At 43.4% G+C, this 26,249-nt stretch overlaps 1 protein-coding gene across 2 annotated transcripts in view; it reads left to right on the forward strand.

Annotated features, from left to right (window-relative positions):
* TET3 (tet methylcytosine dioxygenase 3) overlaps positions 1-26,249 on the forward strand; it is a 90,807-nt gene that overhangs the window by 12,251 nt on the left and 52,307 nt on the right. Inside the window, exons 1-2 of one of the 2 annotated variants that reach the window (XM_054997327.1) lie at positions 8,808-9,027; positions 9,284-9,340. The exons of the other annotated variant lie outside the window; for it this stretch is intronic. The gene's annotated coding sequence lies outside the window, so the exon portion shown is untranslated. Of the gene's footprint in view, positions 1-8,807; positions 9,028-9,283; positions 9,341-26,249 lie in introns of those variants that run through there. 2 annotated transcript variants of the gene reach the window in all.

Consider the following 26,249-nt stretch of genomic DNA (forward strand, 5'->3'; position numbering starts at 1 on the left):
CTGAGCAGCTAGCAGTGTCTATTGTAGCTCAGTGCTGATTTAGTGAAACATACTTGCTATTTAACAACAACAACAACAAAATTTTTAGGTAACATTGCTTGTAAATATTTTAAGGTATATTTTATTTTGCTGGTGTACAATCATAGTAAACTTCTATTTTATTTGAACATACATCTATATAACTGCATCCCCAAGCCATGAGTCTGTTCTTGTAAGGCAGGTATAACTACATCTGTGGCCAACAGTAGCCGATTTTCTCAGTCAGTACCAGTGCCAACTAACAGTACCTCAGAGCTAAGCTACAAGAGATGAATTACACAACAAGGAGCATGTGAAGGGAGTCACAATGTTAGCCAGGAAGCTGAGTTTTAAAAGAGAGTGGAAGGTTTTGTCAATTTCCCCTCTGGACAGAGCCAGGGAGATCTGCTCAGAGGGTTTGTTTATTTCCTCTTCAACTCTTAAAAGGGGAATTGAAACTGACAGAGCAGAGGCAAAGAGGAAATTAACAAACCCTCTGAGCAGGGATCTCCCTGGCTCTGTAGAGAGGGGAAATTAACAAAGCCTTCCCATTGCTTTTAAAACTCAGCTTCCCAGCTAACATTGCAACTCCCTTCACGTGTTCCTCCTTGTGTAATTTGTCTCTTGTAGCTTGGCTCTTAGTGTTGTCTAGATTGAGATAATCATCTCTTATCCAGCCCATTGCCGACTGCCAGCAACTGCTCAGGACATCCATTGCTTCACCTGATTCAGAGGGAGAGGAGAGAAAAAAACTGAATATCATCCATATACTGATGGCATTTAATCCTACAAGTCGATATGGCGTTTCTGAGTAGATGGTAAACAATATAAGTCATGTAGACATTAAACAATATGGGGGAGCAAATTGAACTTGGTGGAACTCTATAGTATAAATGTCGCAGGGCAAAACAATGCTGTCCCAGTGCCAGTAAGCCAGACAGGATTAGAACCAGTGGAGCATGGTGCCCCAACACTGGATCCAGAAAGATACAAGTCAATTGTATAGAAGGCCATTGAGAGTTCTAAAAAAAAATCCTAAAGGGCTCACTCCTCTTTCACTTTCCTGGCAAAGGTCCTCCATCAGGGCTATCAAGGTAGTTGATAGTTCAGTCCCAAAAACTGGTCTGAAGCCAAACAGGTTTAGAAAATATTTCATTCAAAAGTGCATGGCGTTGGATTGCCACTACCTGCTCAAGCACTTTTCCCCAAAAGGTGTTTATTGGTGACTGGTAATTTTTTTAATAACAAGGTTCCCCTCCCCAGCAAAGTCCATATCACTCTTTTTCCAGTGCTATTGGAATTACCCCCCCCCTTTTTTAAAGAGGTGTTAACAGCCTCCTGAACCTAATGGGTTGTTAAAAATCAAACTGAGCATTGGGAAAATTTTGAGTAAATATGTGGTAAGTTGCACTTTTTCAAGCAGCTTGTCCATATTCCTGAACCCCAGTAATGGAAAGATTTCTGTTGAACTCAACTAGTCTGTATTGTGGAAATTGGCATGGATTAGAGTATCTGCAAAATGCCACACAAATTTGTCATAATAAATTAGTGAATTTTCTGAGTTTCACTTATTAGGGGTCAGTTGCAGCCCCAGATGTGATGATGGTAGAAAAGAGAGTATGCTTTGTAGTAGCACAATGCAGAGGTACACTGGCAGGCCAAAACAGTCCTGGACAAGGGACACGCTCGCAGGCCCACTTCTGCAGCCATGCCCCCCTCATCTGATGGAAGGGGCAAGAGTGAGCTACAGAGAAAGGAGGTGCCACCACATTCCTTCTTTCTGGCCACAGCCCACCTGAGCCAGTTGGGCAAAAGTAGGCACTGCCATCCTTCTAGCCTGACATCTCAGAAGGCACAGGGTGAAGCCAGATGCTGCTGTACCTGTGCTCCTCCTTGTCAGCCTGGGCATGATGGGGTTGGCAAAGAGAAGAATGAGTAATGCCCCTTCGCTGGCCATACCACACCTGTGCTGGCAAGGGGAAGACAGGTGCCCATGCTCCTCTTCTGTGGCCTGGGCATGGAAAAGCATAGGCACAGAAGCTCTCAGCTTTGTCCTATGCCAGTGATACCTGTTCCTCCTCACCAGCTCCACCGTGGGGCTTAGGGAAGCGGCTGACTGGGATTTTCCCTGATAACTGGCCTATCCAGCCCAGTACAATGATATGTTTAATTGCCCTCAGCTCCTTAGTTATACCGCCCTCCCTGCAAGTCCTTGTGGGTTCCCTGCTTGTTATCTGCTAATATAAAGGAGATAGATGTGTATGGTTACTCTGCAGAGTGTTTGTAGTCGTGGCATTCCAAAAATTGATTATTCTTGGCACAAATTTATTTCACAGAATCACAGAATTGGAAGCAGCCATACAGACCTTCTAGTCCAACCCCCTGCCCAATGCAGGATGAGCCTAAAGCATCCCTGACAGATATTCATCCAGCTTCTTCTTGAAAACTGCCAGTGAAGGGGAGCTTACCAGCTCCCTAGGCAACTGATTCCACCTTTGAACTACTCTGATCGTGAAAAAGTTTTTCCTAATATCCAGCCGGTACCTTTCTGCATGTAATTTAAGCCCGTTGCTTCGGGCCCTACCCTCTGCTGCCAACTGGAACAGCTCCTTGCCCTCCTCCAAATGACAGCCTTTTAAATATTTAAAGAGAGCAATCGTGACCCCCCTCAGTCTCCTCCTGACTAAACATTCCCAAGGCCCTCAGCCTTTCCTCATAGGGCTCAGTCTCCAGTCCCCTGATCATCCTCGTCACTCTCTTCTGCACCCTCTCAATTTTGACCACATCCTTTTTGAACTGAGGCCTCTAGAACTGCACACAGTACTCCAGGTGCAGCCTGACCAAGGCAGTATAGAGAGGGACTATGACCTCCTGCGATTTCGATGCAATGGCCCTTTTGATACAACCCAAGACTGAGTTTACCTTTTTTGCTCCTGCATCACACTGACTGCTGATATTTAGTTTACAGTCCACTCTTACTCCAAGATCTCTTTTGCATACACTACTACCCAGAAGTGTATCCCCCATCCTGTATTTGTGATTCACATTTTTGTGGCCCAGATGTAATTCTGTGCACTTATCTATGTTGAATTGCATCCTGTTCACAACCGCCCAGTTCTCCAGAGTATTCGGGTCTTGTTGAATTTTAACTCTGTCTTCTTGGGTGTTTGCCACTCCTCCCAATTTGGTATCATCAGCAAATTTAATGAGTAGCCTGTTTACCCCCTCATCCAAATCATTGATAAAAATATTGAAAAGTACAGGGCACCAAACCAAGCCCTGTGGCACCCCACTGGAACCTCCCTCCAATCTGATGAAATACCATTGACCACCACTCTTTGGGTGTGGTCCTTTAATCAGTTCCCTATCCACCAAACTGTCCTATACTCCAGTCCGCAGTCTTCTAGTTTACCCATTAGAATGCCATGGGGGACCTTATCAAAAGCTTTACTGAAATCCAGGTAAATCATGTCAACAGAGTTCCCACGATCCAGTAACCTCATCACTCGATCAAAGAAGGAAACCAGGTTTGTCTGACAAGATCTGTTGAGGACAAAACCATGTTGACTTCCCCGGATCACTAAGTGGTCTTTCAGATGCTTACAGATCGATCCCTTTAAAATCTGTTCTAATATCTTCCCAGCAACAGAAGTCAGACTGACTGGCCTGTAGTTTCCCAGGTCACCCTTCTTCCCTTTCTTAAAAATTGGGATAACATTTGCTTTTCTCCAATCTTGTGGCACATCCCCAGTCCTCCAGAAGGCCTTGAAGATGATGGACAGAGGCTCTGCAAGTTCTCTAGAAAGTTCTTTCAGCATTCTTGGGTGCACCCCATCCGGCCCAGGGGATTTGTATTCGTCTAGTGCAGTCAGGTGCCTCTCCACAACCTCTCTGTCAATGTCAACTAGCTCCCGAGGTGTCCTGTCATGTCTACTACCATCTCTAGATGGGCTCAAGTTCTTCAGGGAGAAAACAGAGGCAAAAAAATCATTACGCCTGTCTTCTTTTTCTCTGTCCTCTATCAGAGTTTCTCCTTCCACTCCCAACAGCAGTCCAATTGCCTCCTTTACCTTGCATTTGCTTCTCACATATCTGTAAAAGTTTTTCTTATTGTAACGAGCCCCCCTGGCCACACCCAGCTCAGTGAGCTTTGGCTTCTCTGGTGGCTGATCTGCAGTACCTAGTACTGCATATATTCCTCTTTAGAGGTCTTTCTTTCTCTCCATTTCCCGAACATTTCCTTTTTCTTCCTTATCTTGTTCTGGAGCTCTCTGTTCATCCACATCGGTTTCTTGGAGCCCTTATCATGTTTCCATCTTGCTGGATAAGTGAGGGCTTGAGCTTGCAAAAGCTCATATTTGAGAAGAGCCCACCCTTCACTCGCTCCTTTCCCTTCCAGCACACTCCCCCATGGAATGACTCTCATCAAGCCTCTGAGTTCATTGAAGTCGGCCCTAGGAAAATCTAATCTACGAGTCTGGCTATGAACTTCCTTGGCCCCCCACAGCAACTGGAATTCAAGGAGGATATGGTCACTTCCCCCTAAGGTCCCCACCACCTTCACCCCATCTACCAATTCTTCCCTGTTGGTTAATATTAAAGTCTAGTATTTCCATCCGCCCAAGGACCTATTTTCCTGTGGTGAGAGTTAAGGGATTTAAGACTACCAGGATATTCTGGCCCCTCAGCCCTTTGGCCTTCTGTAATAAAATGCTTTTTCAGCTGGCATAGGGTCTGGAGTTTAAACCTGCTTGACCATTATTCTAGGAATAGAAGGTGGGAATTACAAGGTGGCATAACTACATTTATTATACCACTCTTCTAGACAGATTAGTGCCCCTCTTAGAATAGTGAACAAAATCAGCGTTGTTAAAATCAGCACCCCACAATACAGCTGGGGCGCTGGCTGGGCCTGAGAGGAGTGGCTTACCCAAGGCCACCTGCTGAGCTCATGGCACTGGTGGGATTCACCACCAATAGAGTGGTGATTCGCAGACCAAACTCTTAACCACTATACTACAAAAAATCTGTTCTAAGATAAATGGAACTTTGCAATGTATTGGGATTATGTAAAGTTGCCCATTGATTTGCATAACTTATTCTGCTTCTAATTATCCTGAAAGGCATAGATTGATACAGGACATGAAAGACTATTCTCTTGGCTAGTGGGAGAAATCCTCCAGAGCTCTTTTCAGGCTTCAGAGATTTTAGCCAACATTGCCAACTCTATTAATCACAAGGGCTAGAAACTTGCTTTTCAAAAAAATGAAACCTGAGATCTTCAGAATGCCACATTCTGTGGTCAGCATCAGGGTTTAGTGAAAAATAGTTGAGGGACACTGAGCTATGAACCTAGTGGGACCCAGTGTGTTGGGGTGGTTACAGTGCCAAATAATGAATGGGAAGACTTGTATTCAAATCCCCTCTCAGCTATAAAATTTACTGAGTTATTTTAGGCCAGTTATTTTTTCTTGTTGTGAGGATGGAAACTATGTTTATTGTCCTTGGAGAAATGTTATAGAATATGAAAGTCTCTAATCTGACTCTCTCCTTTGTCACAAAAATGAGTTCCCATGCAGGGATTTCCCCCCATATGGAGAGTAGAAAGTCCCTGCATTTAAAGAGAATGCCCACATAATGTTGTTCTCATTCTGAGCAGCACTGGCAGGCATTCTGGGTCTCCCTCCTTTAAACTGGATCAAAAACAAAACTCTCTTTGATCTGGTTCAAAGGAGGAACTTGCAGCGGGAGGAATGGGCAAGCTGCATGGATGCTGCATCTTCAGCCAGAAGAGGGAGGAGGTGGTTTCAGAATGGTGCCAAGCAAAATGATGCCTGCCATCCACTCTTACCCCTTTATACGGCACTTTCCAATCCGGTGTGCTGTACCCTTACATGCGCAGTGACAGAAAGGGGGAAGAAGAACAGTGGGGGCCAGCAGCAGCAGCAGCAACGGATGGAGTGAGAACAGGTATGTACAGACCATGCTCTCACCTGTTCCTACTTGGCTTGCTGCTGCTGTCACCATAGAAAGGGCACATTTTTGCACTCCCTTGTATATGCCACCAAATTCTTAGTAGATGGCCTTAGACAAGCCACTCTCTTATTCTTAGTTCATCATCTGTAATATGGGTGTAATAGTACTGACCTACCTTACATGGCTATTGTAAAAATTACAACTAGATAATGCATGTGGTATTTTTGGCCTTTTGAGCTGGAAAGCGCAGCATGGCTGCTAGGGTGTATCCAGCCACTCTGCTCAGCAAAGTTTGAAGTCTTCCTCCAGTCTACTAGACTTCTTCCAACTTAAGGGGCTCTTCCATTAAATGGAATGACTAAATACACCATGGTTAGTATTCTTCTTCTTGAAATACATGCAGATCTGGAGAGAACTAATCTGATCTACCACTACTTTTTAAGAGCTATAGAATAGGTAGAATTGTAACTTAGAGCTAAGCTACAAGAGATGAATTACACGAGGAGGAGCACGTGAAGGGAGTTGCAATGTTAGCCGGGAAGCTGAGTTTTAAAAGCGATGGGAAGACCTTGTCACTTTCTCCTCCCTACAGAGCCAAGGAGATGGCTGCTCAGAAGGTTTGTTTATTTCTTCATTGCCTCTTAAAAGGGGAAGTGAAACTGACAGTGCCTTCAGGAGGCAAAGAGGAAATTAACAAACCTTATGAGCAGCCATCTCCCTGGGCTGTAGAGAGGGGAAATTGACAAAGCCTTCCCATGGCTTTTAAAACTCAGCTTCCTGGCTAACATTAAAATTCCCTCCACGTGCTCCTCTGCGTGTAATTCGTCTTTTGTAGCTTTGCTCTTAGTTTCTCCTTATATTGTTGTAGGAATGTGAAAGCTTTGAAGTTTCACAGGGCTATATTTCAGACAACTCTGTGTCTGCCTTATACATTGATGGCTGCTGCTCTAGAGTTTCCTGTAAAACTTTCTCATCTGAATTCAGCCTCTGGCATGCACAAACAGGTTCCACAACCAGTCAACCTGCATCTGCTGATCCTCGCAATGTGCCAGGTTATGAGATGATAAATTCTTTTAGTGCAGGCAGCTGATTTCAATCTGGGAGTGATTTCTACAGATGATCAGACAAGTCTGAGCAATTTGTGTGGAGCAGAATGTGACTGGGTGCAGAGCTTTCTCTTTAAGAACACAGTGCAATGTAATTTTACATGTCTGTCTTAATGTACTTGACAGACTGAGAGGATCCTATGAATATGCTGAACAAATGTGTTTGGAAGGTAGGTGCCACCCTTCCATTTCTACTCTGTTCCTGTTCAGCTCTCTGTGCAAAGAAAGGGCATATATGGTTGTTGGGGGTTTTCCGGGCTGTATTGCCGTGGTCTTGGCATTGTAGTTCCTGACGTTTCGCCAGCAGCTGTGGCTGGCATCCAGCCACAGCTGCTGGCGAAACGTCAGGAACTACAATGCCAAGACCACGGCAATACAGCCCGGAAAACCCCCAACAACCATCGTTCTCCGGCCGTGAAAGCCTTCGACAATACAACAAAGGGCATATATATTTTGGCATTTTTGGATGAGATAATAGTCCTGCTGTCGCTTGCCTTGCCTACAAAATACGCTCTGTCATTCTGAGTTCTGCTTCCTGCTCTATCATTTTACTATATGAAGAGTAGATTAAGTAACTATGAGAATATTTTGTAGAATTCTTATTACCAGCTCTGTCATGAGGTAATTGTGGATACCTCTGTGGCTTGCAAAATTGTGAGAAGTCTCTAAGGAACTGCAGGCACTTGTCAAATTCTTCCCCGCTCTAGTTTTCATTTTTTGTCCTGCTGGAAGCAAGAAATGGGGTACTCAGGTCTTCTCCTTCCCATCAGTCCTCTCAAAGGGCCAATTTATGCTTTTGTGTATTTGTTTAGGTAATTATACCTTGCTTTAGTCCAGTTTGGCCCAAGTTCATCAGACCTTGGAAGCTAAGCCAGGTCAGCAATGGTCACTACTGGGAGGGGAGACTGCCATGGAGGACTGGGGTGGCTACATAGAGGAAGGCAATGGCAAACCACCTCTGTCATCTCATGCCTGGAACACACTGTGGAGGGGGTCATCATGAGTTGGCTGTGACGATGGCACAGCTTACATCTCTGTTCCTCTGTTTTATCTTCACGACAGCAACCCTGTGAGGTTGGGGTAGGCTGAGAGAAAGTATCTTGCCAAAGGTTATTCAACAAGCTTCCATGGTAGAGTGAGGACTCAGACCTGTGTGTTCCAGATCCTTATGTGAGACATGTGCTGGGGAACCACAATGGCCTCAATTATCCAGCATGTACTTCTTTGCATACTTGAGACGCACACTTCTCTTTCCCCACTTATGGAACACCAGCGCAACCAGACTAAACACAGTCACTGCAATATACGAGTCTCCTTCCTGGGTTCTGAAGAGTGGCTTCTTTCTTGCAGTGTGTGCACAACTCCCTTCCCGTCTCTGGTGAAGTTGTCTGTAGAATGCATTCCTGCAGGAGAAGAGCCAAAGTCTCTTTCCCATCTGTAGTGGAAGATCCTTGCTTCAGTTGGTGTGATGGGTCAGCAGACCAGCCTGTCTTTGGCTGCCCTCTCCGGCAGGTGAAAGCTCTGGAGAGAGGAGGCTGCAGTAGCAGCCAGACTTCAGCCCTCCCTCTCTGCCCTCCTCCTCCTTCTATGTGCTGCTAAGCCTGCAAGGATTGGCTTAGGCTGGGCATGCATGTCACGTCCACCCTGTTTGTTTCTTGGGGAGGGGAGGTGTGGGGGAGTGGGAGGGAGAAGGGCTGGGAGCTCAGCAGTATGATAATGACTCTAGCGTCTGGCAGAAGAAAAGCCCCTGAATGCACCAGGGTGTCTGTAACGCGGCTTCAAGGAGAATGAGGCAAGATGGCTGCTTGGTAGCGACGATGGATTCGTGCTGGGGCTGAGGAGGGCTGGGGTTGATCTTCTTGGGGGAGTGGGGGGGGAAGGAAGCTGGACAGCGAAGTGGGAAGGTGTGGAATAAAGGCTCAGCCAGGTAAGAAATGGATTCCTTTAGCATGTTTATGGCCAAAGACCTTTTAAAATGCAAGTGTTCTCCTCACCCCCCCCCTTTCCTCCTCTTCCGAGAGGATTATTCTAAATGGAGGATGAACATTTAAATACTTCACTAAGGACCTAGCAAATAAAGCTTCTCTCTTCTGTTCTCTAGACAAGAGGGATATGCAAAGAGAGTTTTGGACTCCAGCTGCTTTTTAAAAACAAAAATATGCTGATAGGTTCCTTCTTTGCAGGTGGAAATAAAGGACAATAAAGAAACCAGTGAGCAAGGACTGGTGCCAGCAGCAGAGGTACCATTTTTCCCTCATTCTTTTTTTAAACACAAAAGTATTGAAGGGATTTGGGGGAGGAGGGAACTGGACCACCCCTGAGTGAAGGGCATGGCAACTGAGTGTTAAATCTTTGGATGTCTGAGCCTTGCCCCTCTTCTGCCCTTGTTCATGTGTTTGGGTTTTCTGCTGACTTGCCATGGGTTTCTTTGCATACAGTTTCTCCTTTAATATGGAGAACATTTCATTAAAAGATTATTTTTAATTCTGGATTCATGACAGAGATCCTGTAATGTAGGCTCTCCCCCCCCCCCAATCCCAAGCATGGCTCGTAAAATTAGCAAAGAGGAGCCTTGCTTGCTTTGAAGCAGGCATGACGGCATTCTGACGTAACCATGGCAATTGTCTTAACCTTTCTGTGAGGTAGCTGGTATCTTAGATGTGTGGAGGAGGCACAAAATAACAGCATTGGCTTACTTAATTTTCTGGGGGGGGTTGATGGGGGGGGGAAGGGTGCTTGCATAGAAGGGATGTCCCAAGGGAAGGCTCACTGAGTTTTATCATTGTGCCTGTTCAAGACTGGAGCCCCCCCCCCCCCAGTTATGCTGCTCCAGACAGAAAGTAACTTGACAACAGAAGACTCCACTCTGCCTGCACACCCAAGACAGTCTCAAGGGCTGTTCCAGTTCTGAGAGCAGCTCTGTGGGAAAATCCCTAGGAGTAGGCAGTAGTGATGATGAAATACTGCATGCAGCATTACAGGTTATGTTGGTGGGTGTTCTTGGTAAATAGAAAATGAAAGGGGGGGGGGAATGTAGGGTTACCAACTCCATGTTGGGAAACTTCTGGAGATTTGGGGGTAAAGCCTGAGGGTGGTGGGATTTGGGAAGGGGAGGGACCTCTGTGATATGTAATACCATAGAGTCCACCCTCCAAAGCAGCCATTTTCCCCAAGGGAACTGATCTTTGTTATCTGAAGATCAGTTGTACTTCTGGGTGATCTCCAGGCCCCACCTGGAGGTTGGCAGCCCTAGGTCAATAAGTCGGAGAGGCTGGCTTTTAGGACCATTTGATAGAATGCAGCACAAAAATCGTAACTTGCGGACAAAAGATTTGCAGTCCTACGAACAGTGGGGGAAGAAGTGTGGGGAGAGCATCCCTATTGTCAAAACATTCTGTGTTCTGTAGGGCTTTGTCTTCAGCCAGACTGTCATGTATCATGCAGTGAGGCTTCAGTTTTTGAATTAGTAAATTCAAAATCCATTTTGCCACTGGAAAATTCTTCCTGATCCATTCTTGGAACTTCAGGGGCAAATCATTTGGGGATGAAAGTTGTTGTATCTCCCTTGATGTTCTGGGAGTATCTGAATATTCCTTTGTTGCTGTTTTAGTTTAGTGTGTGATTGTATCTCAATGTTTCCAGGCTACTTGGGTGTTTGGGGAGACTAGTGGAGGGAAGTTTGGAAATGCTGCTTTGAAATTTTGAAAAAGTGAATAAAACTTATAAATAAAGAAAAATAAAATACATATCTGGAAAAGCAGCTACAAGAAGGGGAATATGTTATGGAATTGAGTTGAATGGGAACTCCCCAAAAAGAGTACTTTGCCATGCAGTTGAACTGAAGATTTTTTTGGGGGGGGGAGGGGGTTCATTCCTTAAAGTGCTTTCTCACCCCCACCTCTCATGCTGGGCTATAGAAGCTGCAGCTGTTTGAAGAATTTGGAAATCCATCAGTGTATAATGCATATGGCTGGACCGCAGAGCACTCATTTGTGTGTTCTAAATCTGGCTGTGTAAAAAATGTTGCTGAATATTGGGGCGGGGGAAGGGTTGCCTTTTTTTAAGTTGTCCGGTGTTTTTTGTCCAACAAGTTTGATTGTGGCTCTTCAGTAGCTAACATATATTAACGACAGCAATACAGCATTTAAATGATGGATTTTAAAGTGTCCGAAGTTCTTCATGTATATGTTCTTATATTGTAATTCTAAAACAGGTAACCCTTCTAAATCCACCAGTGGACTTAGTTAGAAGGGTCAGTGGGCTTATAAGGATGAAACTTTTCTTAGGATTGTACTGTTACTAACAATAACCAAATTAGAATTATTAACCCATATTACAGGTTTCTGGAAGGGGAGAGGCTGGGCTTGCTGTATGACATCTAGTGAGTTTGTGAGTAAGGTGAGATCAGTTCTTATGTTGTCCTGCTGAAGCAACAGTTTGCTGGGTCAGGTTCTGAGACTTGTATCTTGATTTTTCCCACTGCAAGATAAGGCACCCAAAACCTTCTCAAATGTGCATGAAAATTTGCAGTTAAAACCTGGAATATGTTTGTCTGGCTGGCCCTGGAATTAAAGGCCAGTAACTGTTTCTTTGTGCTTGACCCAGTGGCTGATGTTACTGTGTAACTGTGTACTGTGATGTTACATTTTACAATGGCAAAAATCAGACTGAGGAGACCTGTTTTGCAAATGTTCCAGTCAGAAGGGCACACAGCGCCTCTGGAAGAATTGGGGCCAGCTTTTTTGTACCCCATAAAACTGTACTACATGATGAAAGAGCAGAGCATTCTTGGAGACCTGATGAAGTGTTTCCAGGAGTCTGGTGGTTTTGCTGGTGTCTTAAAAACACCTGTTTTGGTTCCCTGGGCAGTTCCAGCCCTGGTAAGAATGCTTTAAACTACACGTTTTACTTTGTGTGCCGTTTTCTGATGGCAAAGCAAACAAAAAAGGGACCAGACAGGGAGGATGCAGGAATGTCACCTAAAATTGCTTATCCAGTGGAGATGGAATAGGGGCTGTAAACAGGTCTTCATTTTTATAGCTCCTCGTTGTCTCTGCTGTCCAGCATAGAGAGATTTGGCCATGGTTATGAAGCATGGGCTGTTCTAGTGTCACAGAGGGGCAGGGCAGGCTGAAGGGTTTCTGGGTGCTGTTGGCTGGACTGCTTTCATACAGAGGAGGAGGAGTTCGTAGAAGGGTGGACAGAACAAGCAGAGGCTGAGAAAACAAACAGTTAAGGAAAACAATGTGTTGGGGACATGGGAGAAGGGAGGTACATGTGGCCAAGCACTTGAGAAGAGAGCAGCAATGAAGTTCACTTGCTGATTTAAAGTGATTAATCAAATCTTAGACTCTGTGTGTAGTTATTTTGTAAAAAGGCTAACTTGCATAGAGTCTTCGTTCAGTTTGAATAATTAGAAGACACCTTCACTATTTGTATGTGTGTGGGGTCTGTTTCCGGATCTCTGCAAATGGTGACATTTGTGAATACTTGAAGGCAGGGGATAGCAAAACAAACCAAATTTCTCACAAGCTGTAACAGTATAATAATTCCAATGATGCCTTGGTGAGAGTAACAACAGGCGAGACTTCATCATGTGGTCAGACCATGAACAAGTGAAATCATGAGTCATGAACCTGTGAATGGCGAAAGTCTACTGTACCTTTTTGCGGTTATGAATTGGTACTCTTCTGATCCGACTGTCTCAAAAATGGGCCAAATGAAGATGGAAATTAGGAGAATTTGGTTCTATTTTAACTTCAGAACTACAATCCTCTGTGCAAAAGATAGAACTAAATCCTTTGGAACCAGACATTTAGCTGCTTGGAAGTTGTTCTGTAAAACCTCTGATACACTGATTTTTTAAAAAAATAGTATTTTATTAAACAAAGAATTGCCAATATTTCTTGTTGCATGACTCTGTTATGATTCTGGTGTACAATAAATCCTTTCTGTTGATCAAATTGTATCCAGTTTGATTTGTTCGTGCCCATAAATGTCTGTTATAGACCAATTTAGTAATTACTATAATTTGTCAAACTCTGCACAACCATTGAAGGTAACAAATTCTTTTCCAATACACTGTTAAAACAGTACTCACTGTTATCAACAAATTACCCTTAAGAGTTTGTTCACTTTCAAGTAACTCTGGAGAATTACTAAAGCGTTTAATTACATATTGTACCCACTTATGTGTTTCTTCATTATCTGCTACAAGTTTGCCCAATGCAGAAAAAAGGAAGAGATCTTACCAAATCTTTGCCATTTTCTCAGCTTGAGAATCTGAGAAGTAGGCTTAATTTAGTTACAATGTTGTGTGTGTGTGTGTGTGTGTGTGTGTGTGTGTGTGTTATGTGCCATCAAGTTGCTTCCGATTTATGGTGACCCTGTCTCCAACAATCTCCTATGGTGACCCTATCTCTAACAATCCCCCAAACACTCTGTCATTAACAGATCTTGCAAATTGAAGGCTGGGGCTTCCTTTGTTGAGTCAAGTCATCTCATTCTGGGACTTCCTCTTTTCCTACTGCCTTCAGTGTTCTAGATTTGATCTAGAACCCACTTATTTGCCTTTTTGGCTGCCAATGTTTCTGTAAAACTAGAAGAAGCTTTAAAAAAATGGATCTGCCCTTTTAGGTAAACAAATAGACATCATTCTATCTCCTGAATGATCCTCCTTAAATGCCTTTCAGAAAGATTTCTGAAAGCAGCCAGGGGGGAAAAAAGCTGTTGGCACTTGCCTTTTATCTGTTGACTACTCTTCCTAGAGCAGTTCAGGCAAGAAGGAACCACTACCATTTAGTATTAAAACTGGCTCATTGATGACAGGTAGTTTGGCTTTCAAAACAGACATCTATTTAGCTTAGGAGCTCAGTTTTCCCATGCAGGAGATGACTGATCCTTCGTGGGAGGTACGGTAGGTACGGTAGGATGGTGAAGAGATGCAAGGTGAAGGCAACATCCCTGCCCCCAGGGCATTTTCTTAACATGGGAATGTGGGTGAAACTGTGGTAGCCTAAGTCCATTCAATGTATATTCACTCACTGCTTTTAGAACTTATTAATCCGAGGAGTATCTTTTTTTCCATTGTAGCAAGGTCATAGTTTATATTGGTGGGTAATTTTAAGATGATATGAAACTGCCGTATATAGATTCAGATCATTGATCTGTCAGGGGTTCTCCCATGTCCCAAGTAGGGGGTCTTTATTACTTAAGATCCTTTTAATTGGATAAGACATGAGGAATTGTATCCTGGGATCTTGTGCATGTACTAGCTACTGAGCTAAGGCTTTGGTGTATGGAGTGGCAAAAAGAAGCAAGAGGTAGTGAGGGATTAAGCCGAACCATCGGATGCAAACTAAAGATCCAAAGCTGCTGCATGTCTATAGAGGGTGTGTGCTTGCACTCCAAGATCAAAGTATTGTTGAAATTGCGAACAGTTCTTTTAATTCTTCAAGGAGCTTCCCTTTTTGCCCCACACAAAGCAAGTTTATATGCATGACAAACAAACACGAAGTAAAATGTTTACAGGAACCAGATATCCAGTTTCTTCTTAAAGGGCAAGTAGGAACACAACAAGCTTGCATATAGGATGAATTCCCTTACCTGTGGAGCCAGACTGTCCAAAACCCAAGACACTGGTCAATTTATTTATGTATGTTCTTTGATTTACAGTCAGAGTGCCTGCTGTCATTCTCTACAAGTTCAGAATATAGTACTGGGCATGGAAATTGGCTTCCTGAGGAGTTTGGGTTTCATTTTTTAAAGTTTCTAGTCTTTGTGGTTGAGAAGATAGACTGAAAAGTATGTGCAGTGCTTAATGGCCTCTTGAAAAACAGAAGTGTTGCTGAATAGGATTTCCAATAGCTAGAGGTGAAGCTTTGGCACCCATTGTAGCTTCTTGCAGCTCCCTAGCCCATTTCACCATTGGTGGTGGAAAGTGTCATCAAGTCTCAGGCGACTTATGGCAACCCCATAGGTTATTCAAGGCAAGAGATGATCAGAGGTGGTTTGCCATTGCCTGCCTCTGCGTAACAACCCTGGACTTCCTTGGTGGTCTCCCAATGAGGTACTAATCAGAGCTGTCCCTGCTTAGCTTCCGAGATCTGATGGAGATCAGGCTAGCCTGGGCCATCCAGGTCAGGGCTTCCAATGATTAGTAGCATAATAAATTATGCAACATTATTATGTACATTTCTGCAATTTGCTTAAACAATGCAGGTCAAAGAATCAAGTTAGACAACTTTTTTTAAAATAGTGGAGCCCTGTCAGGGCTGGGAGGCAGCATTGTTATATTGTGTATCTCCTCTCACCAACCTTGTTCTCCTTTTATAGGTAAGGGAACTGAGGCTACAGGAGTGATTTGTTCGAAAACAGAGAGTTAGAGTTCTGTGCATGAAGTATGCAGCACCTATAATTGATAAGCTGCTTTTGCCTTCTGTTTCCTCTTCCTGGGTTTGGGCTTGTTTCATCCCACAGTCAAGTTGACTGTAATTGGCTTATGGTGAAGTCGCATCTCTGACTTTCTGGGAGCAGCTCTACACAGACTATCATGTTTCATCTGTATATGTGTTACGGGAATTAATATATTTGAAATCCCACCCCCCCACTCTCCACCTGCATGTTTTAAATTAGCGCATTAGGGAACAACAGAGGTTTAGCATCACTCTCCTTCCGATGTATTAGTTTATTGCATGCAGGGAGTTCCATCTGCTGCAGTCTGAAGTGGGGCAGCCTAAAATTCTACAGGCTCAATTTACCATTCTAGGTGTCTTTGCATGCAAATGTAGCTAGTTTCAGTATGTATAGAACGGTTCTGAGCCATAAATGTGTCTTGTAAAAAATGTTTGAGACATATTTCCCTGACATTTTTAATACAGATAAGTTTATTATGTATATGTCCCATTGTGGTCCCTGCACCTACATGTGGAAGCTGTTGATACATACATGAGGAGCAGGGTGGGGTGAAGCTGAATTCCAGTGGAGTCCCCCATTCAGAGGAGTCACTATTTAGATTTCACAAGATGTCCTTCAGTGTTCCTTCAGAGCATATCCTATGCCCCAGAAAGATTCCTTTTCCAAGTGTATATCTAGCTTCAGTATTGCTACATACAACAGTATAATTTGTTATTACAACATTATAAAATTGGTGGGGGGGGGGAGAGCTGCAACTTGTATACTGTTCACTGACTCATTGTCTACCTTCCAGCTATTTTTTAAAAAGAAAAAGTGTGTGAATGGAGAATGTACATCTCCAGCGAGTCAGCTCGAGGGTATCAAGGGAATGGGTTTCTGCTCCTCTCTTTTTGTGCTCATCTCCTGAGGTTGTGCTTATGGTCAGATGTGCAGAAGGACATCGGAGGTGTCTAGACCTAATTTTAAACTGTTGAGCAATTGAAGGAGCACCCTTCCCTCCCCCATCATCCTCCTCTGGAGATGTGGCCGCCGTGTGCAGTTGGCAGCCAGTGCTCACAACTGGATCACAGCGCCTGCTCGCACGTGGCTTTTTGGGTTTACAAACATTGCAGGCTATGCGTACGCATCTCCATGAGTCAGCAAACCCTGGCACAGCATTGGGGCTTGCAGATTATGGACGGGAAGGAGGAAGGTAAGGTGAAAGCAGCATTTTTTCCCCTTTCCTGGGTTCATTCCCTGGGATGACAGCAGCACCAAAATTGACCTTGATCGCAGTGTTCTTATTTCAGTGGGCTGCTTTGCAAATGTGAGAAGAGAACGGTGGGAGCAGTGTTACTGCCCAATGGTGGATATGACTCCCCTTCATGGAAGTGGTCTGTGGAAGCACACCAAGTTTATTTTTCCCACTTCACATGGGAAACTGCTTAGGCTCCTCCTTTTCCCAGTTTAATTTCTATCATTTTGGAACATCATGCTTGGAGGACAGGAGTGTATGTGGAGTAATATATGGGCTGCATATATTATTCAGTACCCTTATGAATAATGCTTTATAGTGAGAAAGGTGGGCTAAAAATGTTTTAATAAATAAATGTTCTTACTGTGTGTGTATGTGTATTTTAATTGACAGATTTTGATAACGATGTTGTATAATGGTAATCTATTATTTTAAGTGGGATTTTAAAACTTCTGGCTTTCATATTTTGCTGATTTTTTTGTTTTGTTTCTGGAAAAGAGGAATGATCAAGAGACTGGAAAAGGAAAAAAGCAGAGAGGAAAAGGGGGAAATGATAACTAAAAAATGAAATGAAATGAAAAATGAAGGAGCTTGAACAATTAGGAGTTGTAGGCTTATCTCGTAAACTGTGTCCCTTCTCAGTCTCCATTATAGAAGAGGGAGCAAGAAGAGACTGGAAGCCAATTGGTGCTTGGTGCCTGAAGGACGTGGCCTGCATTTTCTGATGGTTGCATTCTGCGCTGTATTTTATTTGCAGTCCAAAGCTTTAGTACATCAAGAGCAAGCAGAGCCCTCTTCTCCCTCCCACCTCTGCAGCACTGGAAGCGTGCTTCTTTCGTCTGTGCTATTTTTAGATACCCGTCTCTAGGCATTAATGGCGAAAGGAGTGACGGCATCTGTCTCGTGCGTGAGCAAGATTTCCCTTGCAGCTCACAGTTGTTGCTGTGGCACGTGGGGGAAGGAGGAGAATTAGGAAAGCTAGTTCTATGGGTTAGCCAGCACCTGCCCCCCATATGTCAAAGATGGGCTACTATAATTTTGGTCCCTCTAGCACTGGGGATGTCGCCTGTTTAAATTCATGATCTCTTTGGAGAGTATAGTCACATACCAACTTTCTCTTAAGGGAAGCAAGATGGCTGTTTGGGGAGGCAGAGGAATTCTGCTTATAGCCATTTCTTTAAGGTCTCTCAGCCATGTTAATTCTTAAAATGTATCACATGTAGGTTGCTTAGTTTCTAGCCACGTTTACGTTTGTGGAATGGTCTGCTCAGCATTCTTTTGCAGAGGTGACCTTACCATGAGACAAGGTGAGGTGGTGCATTTTGGAGCTTGTGCAGGACAAAGCCCTGGATGATTGTGCCCCATAAATTAGTGGGAGGCAGAGAAAGAGGTGGTATGATTTGGGTTGGCTTGGGCACCCAAATGTCTTGTGCCAACCCTGCCCATTATCACATGGCAACTCAAAAGCGGGGTTGGAAGCTGCAAAAGGTTCACAGGATGTATGCGACAGCATCTCAATTAATTACACTTTTTGCTTAGTGGCAAACTTAGTAACATTTAGCATTTACAGAATGCAAATTATGCTTCACATGGGTTATTTAGAACCCAGGGTCCAACTTGAAAAGGTTCATACAGGTATGTTGGTTGTTCATGTACGTTCATTTCAGGATCTGGTTTACACATGCATACTCTTTACATCGTGGTTGTTGTATGTCTCGCCTGTGAGACTGGGCCATCACAGATCTACTGCCACTTTCATATCACAGTGCTTTTCTGTGCAGTTTTCACTTATTCAGCTGCTGGTCAACTACAACATTATTTATTCTAGGTGTTTTGGGGTTTGTGAGAGGGAAGCAGATGATTCAGACTTGTGCCCAAAAGCTTAAAGCCATCTTGGAAATTTCAGTTAGTGCAAAATATGGCTACTTGTCTTTTGATTAAAGAGCTCTGGTATGAACACATCTTGACAGTTCTAAAATAGGTAAATTAAGTGCTTGTTTGTTTCTGGGCTCAGTTTAAGGTGCTAGTTCTTACTTTTTAAACACCCTCATAATCTGGACCCCACTTATCTGAAGAACCGTCTCTCCTGGTATGAACTCACATGCCAGCTTCGTTTCTCGTGGTGGCTTTTTATTGCCACCCCATCCCATCACTCAGGAAGATCATTCTTGGCCTCAATGTGAGACTTTTCTGTTACGGCCTTGTCCCTCTGGAATGTTTCCCAGAGGAGGTGAGACAGGCATTGCCTTTACTGGTATTTAGAAGGGTCTGTGAACCAATATTTTTCAGAAGACTCTGTTTTGTCAATAAGTTGGTGATGATTTTTTGGCAAAGTTACGGTTTAAGGTATGCTTGGAGGATGGTGCTTGGTTATTATGCTGGACATATATATTTGTAAGCTGCCTTGGCTCCCTTTTAGGGGGGAAGGCAAGGTTTAAATAAGGGCTAGGCACAGCACAATTCCATATGGCCTCTTGGAAGTTGGGTTGCCAGCTCCAGCTTGGGAAGGTCCTGGAGATTTGGGAGTGGTGGGAAGGGAACTCAATAGAGATGTGATGCCATAATGCCTGCTCTCCAAAGCTGCCGTTTCTCCCAGGGGACTGATCTTTGTAGTCTGGAGATCAATTGTAATTCCAGGAGAACTCCAGGCCCCACCTGGAGGTTGGTAACATCAGGATTCCAGCTATCATGCCCCCCCTTACCTCTCATTTTTCTCCTTCTGTCCCGCTGAGCAGCAGTGGGAATGGCCCAGTGGGAGCAGAAGATCCCTTGCCCCCAGTGGGAAACTGGCAACCCGTGGAGTTTCACCACCTTGGGAACCCCGTATTTGGCGGAAGTGTGGCATAGGAACATTTTAAACTAAATTAAAAAATGAACCCTATCCATGATGACCCACTCAGATTACTTTAGAGAATTTTCCTGTATGCTGTGCTGAAACTCCCTCCATCATTTCAGTGGTTCACACTAGAAAGCTTGTGCAGCTTTTTGTGATGCATGTGGTTTTATAGTATTTTGGTAATAAAAGATATTACATTTTTTAAAAAAAATGTATTGGTGGGCCAGTGTGGCTACTTGCAATCTTGGTCCTTCTCTTTCTCTAGCCAGTTCCTTATTGAGATGCCTCCCATTTATTTCTTAGTAAATAAATACCAAGATGTGTTTCTTACAAGTTTAGCTGAATTTGAGGGCTGCATTTCCATATGATATTGAAAATAAAAAGCAGAGGTAGTATAACATTTCAGAATTATGTGATCCTCCCCACAAGATGGAAAAATATTTCTCTTGTAGAAATGGTGAAGAAATTAAGAGAGTCACCCTTCTGTCTGAATACTTGCAAATAAAGTATTTTGTTGTCCCTGGTAAGGTAAAGCAAAATTTGTGATTGTAAATTGAGGGATACAGACCTCTTACATATTTGGCATTGTTAGTACATGACAATGGGCTGGGAGAAAGTACTATAGTAGAAAACATAGATTTTTGGATACAATCTCAGGTTAATCTTTTCATTGCCACTGGAATATCACCGGCTAAGAATAGAAAACTGTGTAGCTGCCTGGACTGTTATAACACTGAGCTGCTTTCCCATATGATGAAATCCTCATGCTGCTGGGAGTATGTGTGAAGAGGTCCTGTAGATGAGCAAACCCACCATATGCACCTACAAGAAGAAGGAAGATTTTAAAAAATACAACACTTAAAGGCTAAAGTAATTTCTTCTTGGAATGTCTGGTAACAAGACTGTGTTATTCAGGAGTCGGACCATGTACTTCCTGTGTGTGCATGTATGTGCTCATTTCCTTAATCTGCCTTTTTCACTAAGACAGAGTGAACTATACAGAGACAACAGTGTAATAAAACTGGATTACAAAGGGAATGGTACACCAGGAACAGGATAAAATATATAATTAAAATACACTGAGACAGTGTGTTGTAGCGATTAGAGTTTTGGACTATGATCTGGGAGACCCAGGTTCCAATCTCCATTCTGCTGTAGCAGTTTGCTGAGTGACCTTGGGCCAGTCATATGTATTCAACCTAACCTACCTCACAGGGTTGTTGTGAGGGTAAAATGGAGGAGCAGGAAATGCTGTAAGCCACTTTGGGTCACCATTGGGAAGAAAGGGGAGGTATAAATAAAGCGAATAAATTATATAACAATAGCATCAAACTGGATTGTAAAATTAGAGAAACTGCAATGGTATAATATATACAATGAACAAAGCAATTAAAGCTGCCTAAAATTTCAAATGCTATGACCCTGTGTGTGTTATGTGCCGTCAAGTTGCCCCTGACCTATAGCGACCCTGTGAATCAAAGACCTCCAAAATGTCCTATCATTAACAGACTTGTTCAGATGCTATGACCCTTTTCCTTAAATATGTGTTTGTGTATATACGTAATTGTAGAAAACAAGTAAAGTTGGCATAACTACACTGTCTGATATTTATGTAGCTATGGTAAGTCCCTTTCTTAATGATCTGTTATTAGCTGTTCACACTGCCCCCACCCCTGCCAACCAAAAGTAGTATTGAAATGCGTTTTTGGAATCAGACAGTGTTTCTGTTGCAGGAGACAACTGGGCGATGTATGAGGAAAACGACTGACTCCAAAGTCTTTTTAATTCCCTTGGAACTTGCCCCATCAAGTTCTGACTCCAACAGCTGCTGGAAGTAGTTTGAAAAGCCAGAAAACTTGCCTGCCAGTTGGCTTCTCCTTCAACACACTTGCTTCTGCTGTGTGGATACTATGATGAGGAGCTCAAGTTACACTATGGGCACCAGCACGAATGACCGAGATTTGGAGAAGATCCTTCTTCTCCCCAGCAGCTCTGTGTTTTGACATTGTGGTTTCCCTCTGTCATCAGGATGCTTGCATGCATGATAGAGTTTGCAGTAAGATAGATCAGCCACTGCCTTGCTGAGCTGGAATTAGGGTCTGGCCCAGTGACTACCAGCTCCTGTCCAAAGTTCTCAGCAGGGGCCTTTTTTATGTCTCGCCTGAAGATTAGGCTCATTCTATCAAGGGCCACCCAACATGGTTTGTTGCACCAGTACTTCACATTTATATGTTTTTCATTAAGGTGGGCGGATTGCGGAGTCCTATGCCTCTGCATCAATGTCAAGGGTGGCTGTACTTGTGTGGTGCTGACAGGGGGAATCTCTATGCGTAATAGGCTGAAAGGTTCCTCCTGCGGCTGAAAGGATCCTCCAGTGGCCTTCAGTTCCATGGGTGTTGCAACGCAGTCTCTAGTTCTACCACCTGTAGATGCTGAGGATTGAGGACCAAGCTAGACTTGATGTGCAGTAGTATGTGTATCTCTTCTTCCTCTCCCCCCATTAAAAAGAAGCTCTTGGATAATAAACTTGGAAGTGGATGAGCAATGGGGGACACCTGATATCTTACCTGTGGGTCAAAGGATGGGTATAGGAACAGCAGTTCAAGTTGAGAAATAGCTTGAAGGAAAAGGATTAAGTAGCTCCTTTTCCTTTCTTCAACTTCCTTTTAATTAAAAAATGTTGAGAGAGTCATACACAGAATTACATGTAGCATCTAATTTGGTCCTGCAGATTTTGGACTTAATTATGCAAGTACTCTGCCACTATGTTGTACTGTCCTCTATGCTGGCTTCTTGCCCCAGTTTGTTACAGATAACACATTTTTAAAACAAAAAATTATACATTTTTTGCTTGTTTATTTTTTTATCTACATTGTAAAGTACTCATTGTATTATATTGGCAGCAATGATGCCTTGACAGTAGCCCTGTTCACAAGTTATAGTAAACTCATGTACAATCCATATACAATGCACACCTGTGTGTTCTTTGTAAGCGGGCTGAATGATTCTCATTTTGCAGTCAACACATGTACAGCTGAATGTGTGATATAACCGCACATGTATCCAGGTACTGGTCCCTGGTTTTGTTCATAAAGTGAATGCATGTAAGATTTTTCTTACAAACACACATGTGCACATATAGGTAGGATGTAACATGTGAATGGGGCTAATGAGTGACTGGGACAGGTTCAGCATGCTGAAGGGTCTCCAGACTGGATTTGCCTCTCTAAGGTCAGGAGGGCTTAGGAAAGTAGTAGGGTACAAAAAGTAATGGGATGAGAATGGCAGCAAGCTAAAGGAAGCCCAGACATGGTATGGGTGGTGATGGAACAAAAGATAACTGGAAGAGGATGGTGCATGTCCAGAAACTGTAATAGTTAGGGAAGGCTCACATTTTTTTATTGATGTAAAATAGCCATCTACTCTACATTTTTGGTGACAGCCCCTTAAAACCTGGCTACCCTCCATCCTGAACAGCAAAGATGATGGAGGAAAGCTGGCTTTCCTTAGAGCCAACAAAAAAGGAGGGGCAAAATACTGGGTTTTTTGTATGTGATGTCATCTGAAGTAAGAGCCAAAGGAGTTAGCCGTGTTAGTCTGTAGTAGAAAAATCAAAAAGAGTCCAGTAGCCAACTTAACTGTAGCATAAGCTTTCGAGAATCACAGTTCTCTTTGTCAGATGCGAAGAGAACTGTGATTCTCGAAAGCTTATGCTACAGTAGAGTTGGTTAGCCTTAAAGGTGCTCCTGGACTCTTTTCGATTTGCATCTGAAGTAAGCACAGGTCGAGTACCAGGACTGCTCGTTCTGGAGCCCTCTCTGCCTGCAGCCCTTCTTCCCAATTTTGAATCACCCAGGAAACTTGGCAGTTGTATGGCGAGGAAAGGGTTATAATACAGCTTTACGTTCTTTAACCCAGAGGGGCTGCCTAGCAGAAGTCAGACAAGAATCATTTTGATCTTGGGGATAATCTGTAGTGCATTCCATGAGTGGATGAAAAAATGCCATTCACAGATCCAGATCTCTTCACTCCCAGTTAAGGAGACCCTTGAGCAGTTCTTGTGTAGAAAAATAATTAACGCTTTCTCTTTCAGGACTATCAAAATGGATTATCAGTAGGTCAGGACAAAAATCAAAGCAAGTATTTCTTTACATACTGTTTTCAGCAAACTTGGCTGCGTCCCTGTTCACCCATGACTCCAGTGTGTTTTTGAATGTTAAATGGTACCCACTGTGATATAAATTCCTGGAAGGATGAAAAGGACCACTAATATGGTTGCTAGGTCATCAGAGGCAGCCATAATATTAGTACCAGAACCATCAAGATGCTGATATGGAACAGTACCCTTTCTTTAAAAGCTGCTAGCAGCACCAGAAAGCTTCTTTTTAAATGGCCTCTGGCTATGTCTTGTACTGGGGTATTCAGAGTCATGACTTGCTATACACATACACTCATCCTACCAATCTCTCTGCATACATAAAGAGATGCTCTTTAAAATATGTGTACTCCACCTTTCCTCCCAAGGCAGGGCTCAAGGGAGCTTGCACATTGAGAGCATCTTAGAAATAACTCAGAACAGCTATAGCAAAATAAAAAAAAATTGATAGTTGCCAAAAGTTCTGAAAGGCAACTAGTGTGAGGTACAGCTTCTGTGCTTTCTTTCTCCAACCAACTGTGGGTGTATGAATTACGTTTTTCCCAGCCTTCTCCAGGAATGTTTCTGTGGGTGATTTGCTTGGAATACAGAAGATGGTGGTGGTTGCAGGAGCCAACTCCTGGAGGATATCTACCTCTATTTTTATTGTTTGTGCTTAGAAATGCCTGCTGAAATCCCAGAGGCCAGAAGTCAGTGCCCCTGACCCCTCGAATGGTTAGCAAAGACAAGAATAACTTGTGCAAATTTGCAGTTTTTCTAGATTTCTGCTAAATGAGAAATTGTGCACATTTGTTAGTTGCCTAATTTATACATGCCATAGAATCTACATTTTCTTGGCACAGAATGTAGAGTGCAAGCTCTTAAGAGTGACATAATCCTGCCATAGGGCAGCTTTGGGATCAGAAGAGAACAGCCAATGGCAGGCCAGACCCCTTCTTCTCAAGCAATGAGCCCAGACGTTTTTATAGTACCATGGGACATCCAGTATGTTCTTGCTTCTTTTGTACAGCACTGCAGCTTCCTCTTTCAGAATGTTTCTAGCAAGCACTGAGCAAAGGCTTAGCATGTGAATTGCGTGTAGCAGTGACTGCAATTTGTGGGGCTTGGAATGCCTGCCAGTTGCTTGTGCTTCCCTGAGCTTTCCAATTTTTTTAAGCCTCCAGAGCAAATTAATAACACGTGGCTTAAAATACTCTACTGCATATTGGTATTGGCAAAGGGAATGTTCCATCCAAGCCCTACAATTTCAGTTAATAGGTTTTGTCTTTCCTGTATTGTATCTAGAACTTTGTTGTCTGCTCCTGGGGAGTACTAGAATTGCACTGTATAGCCTTAAAGAACATGACTGTGGGGGATTTTGGAAGGTCTCAGGGTAACAAGGAAGCTGGGATATCCCAAGGAAGTATTCCTAGGTTAGAAACAAGATTGCAAATCACGGGCTTCTTTCTGCTGTGTGGAACATGAAACACCTGGTGTGTGTGTGGGGTGTGTGTGTGAAAACAAAGGCGGGAAAAGGACCTGTCTCATGCTTAAGAAATAGTGATGCTTATAAATTCTGCTGACATAATTCGTGTTTTTTGCTGAACACAAATTGCCCAGCAACATAAATCCACCAAACGTTTCACTAGTCCTCAAGCTTGTGTTAGTAATTTGTGACCCAAAAGAACCAACTTTTATGAAGCTCGCTAGAAGCAATTCTCAAGTGCCCCAGGTGAGTGAGCAGAGAGAAAAGTTCAACTAAAAGGTGCTTCCCCCCCCCACACACTATTATTGGTTATTAACATTTCTCCACAGATACAGAAAGAACTGACCAATTCTGTGCTTATTTCTTCCATACTCAGTCACTCCCATTACAGTAATGTTATGGTCTGTATGGGCCACCTTATAGCAATGGACTACTCAAAAGCCTGGGGAAGAGATTGTGCTGCTAAGGTGTTATGCCTAAGGGCCACTGAGCCTTGACAGTCCTCCCTCTCTCTCTCAGTGTTCTCAATGTAAGGAAGGGCAGTAGTTTTGTCCCCTGGTTATTTGTGAGGGGGTAGATTGTGTTTTGCCTAAACGAGTTCATGACTAAAGCAAAATTTAAACTGGAGATGTCCAGGTTGGTTGCTCAGACTGACAAGTCTTGTCATTGGTGGTAATTTTCCACTTGTTTATTACTTTTAAGACGTGCGAAGGAGGAATGTGTAGTGATTGCATGTTGGATGTCTTCATGTTCTCTTCCTGAAGCAAATTAGTACTTGTTCCCCTTGCCTCATTTCATATCTTGTGGTCTTTGGGAAAGGTGATGTGTTTTCTCCCTCCAAAGGGTGAAACAGTGAGATCAAAACTTTTTTGACAACTAATGATAACCAGAAGTTACTTCCTTTCTTATCACCTGTGCATCTTCCCCACATCTTGAGAGTTGCGAGAAAGCTGTGGACAAGAGATACTGACCCACTAATACGTTAGAGACAGATTCAGCCTAGCCTGTTTGCTGATGGAATTGGTTGGTGTTCTGCACGAGTG

Source organism: Eublepharis macularius, chromosome 14 (assembly GCF_028583425.1).
Source record: "Eublepharis macularius isolate TG4126 chromosome 14, MPM_Emac_v1.0, whole genome shotgun sequence".
Lineage (NCBI taxonomy): Eukaryota > Metazoa > Chordata > Lepidosauria > Squamata > Eublepharidae > Eublepharis > Eublepharis macularius.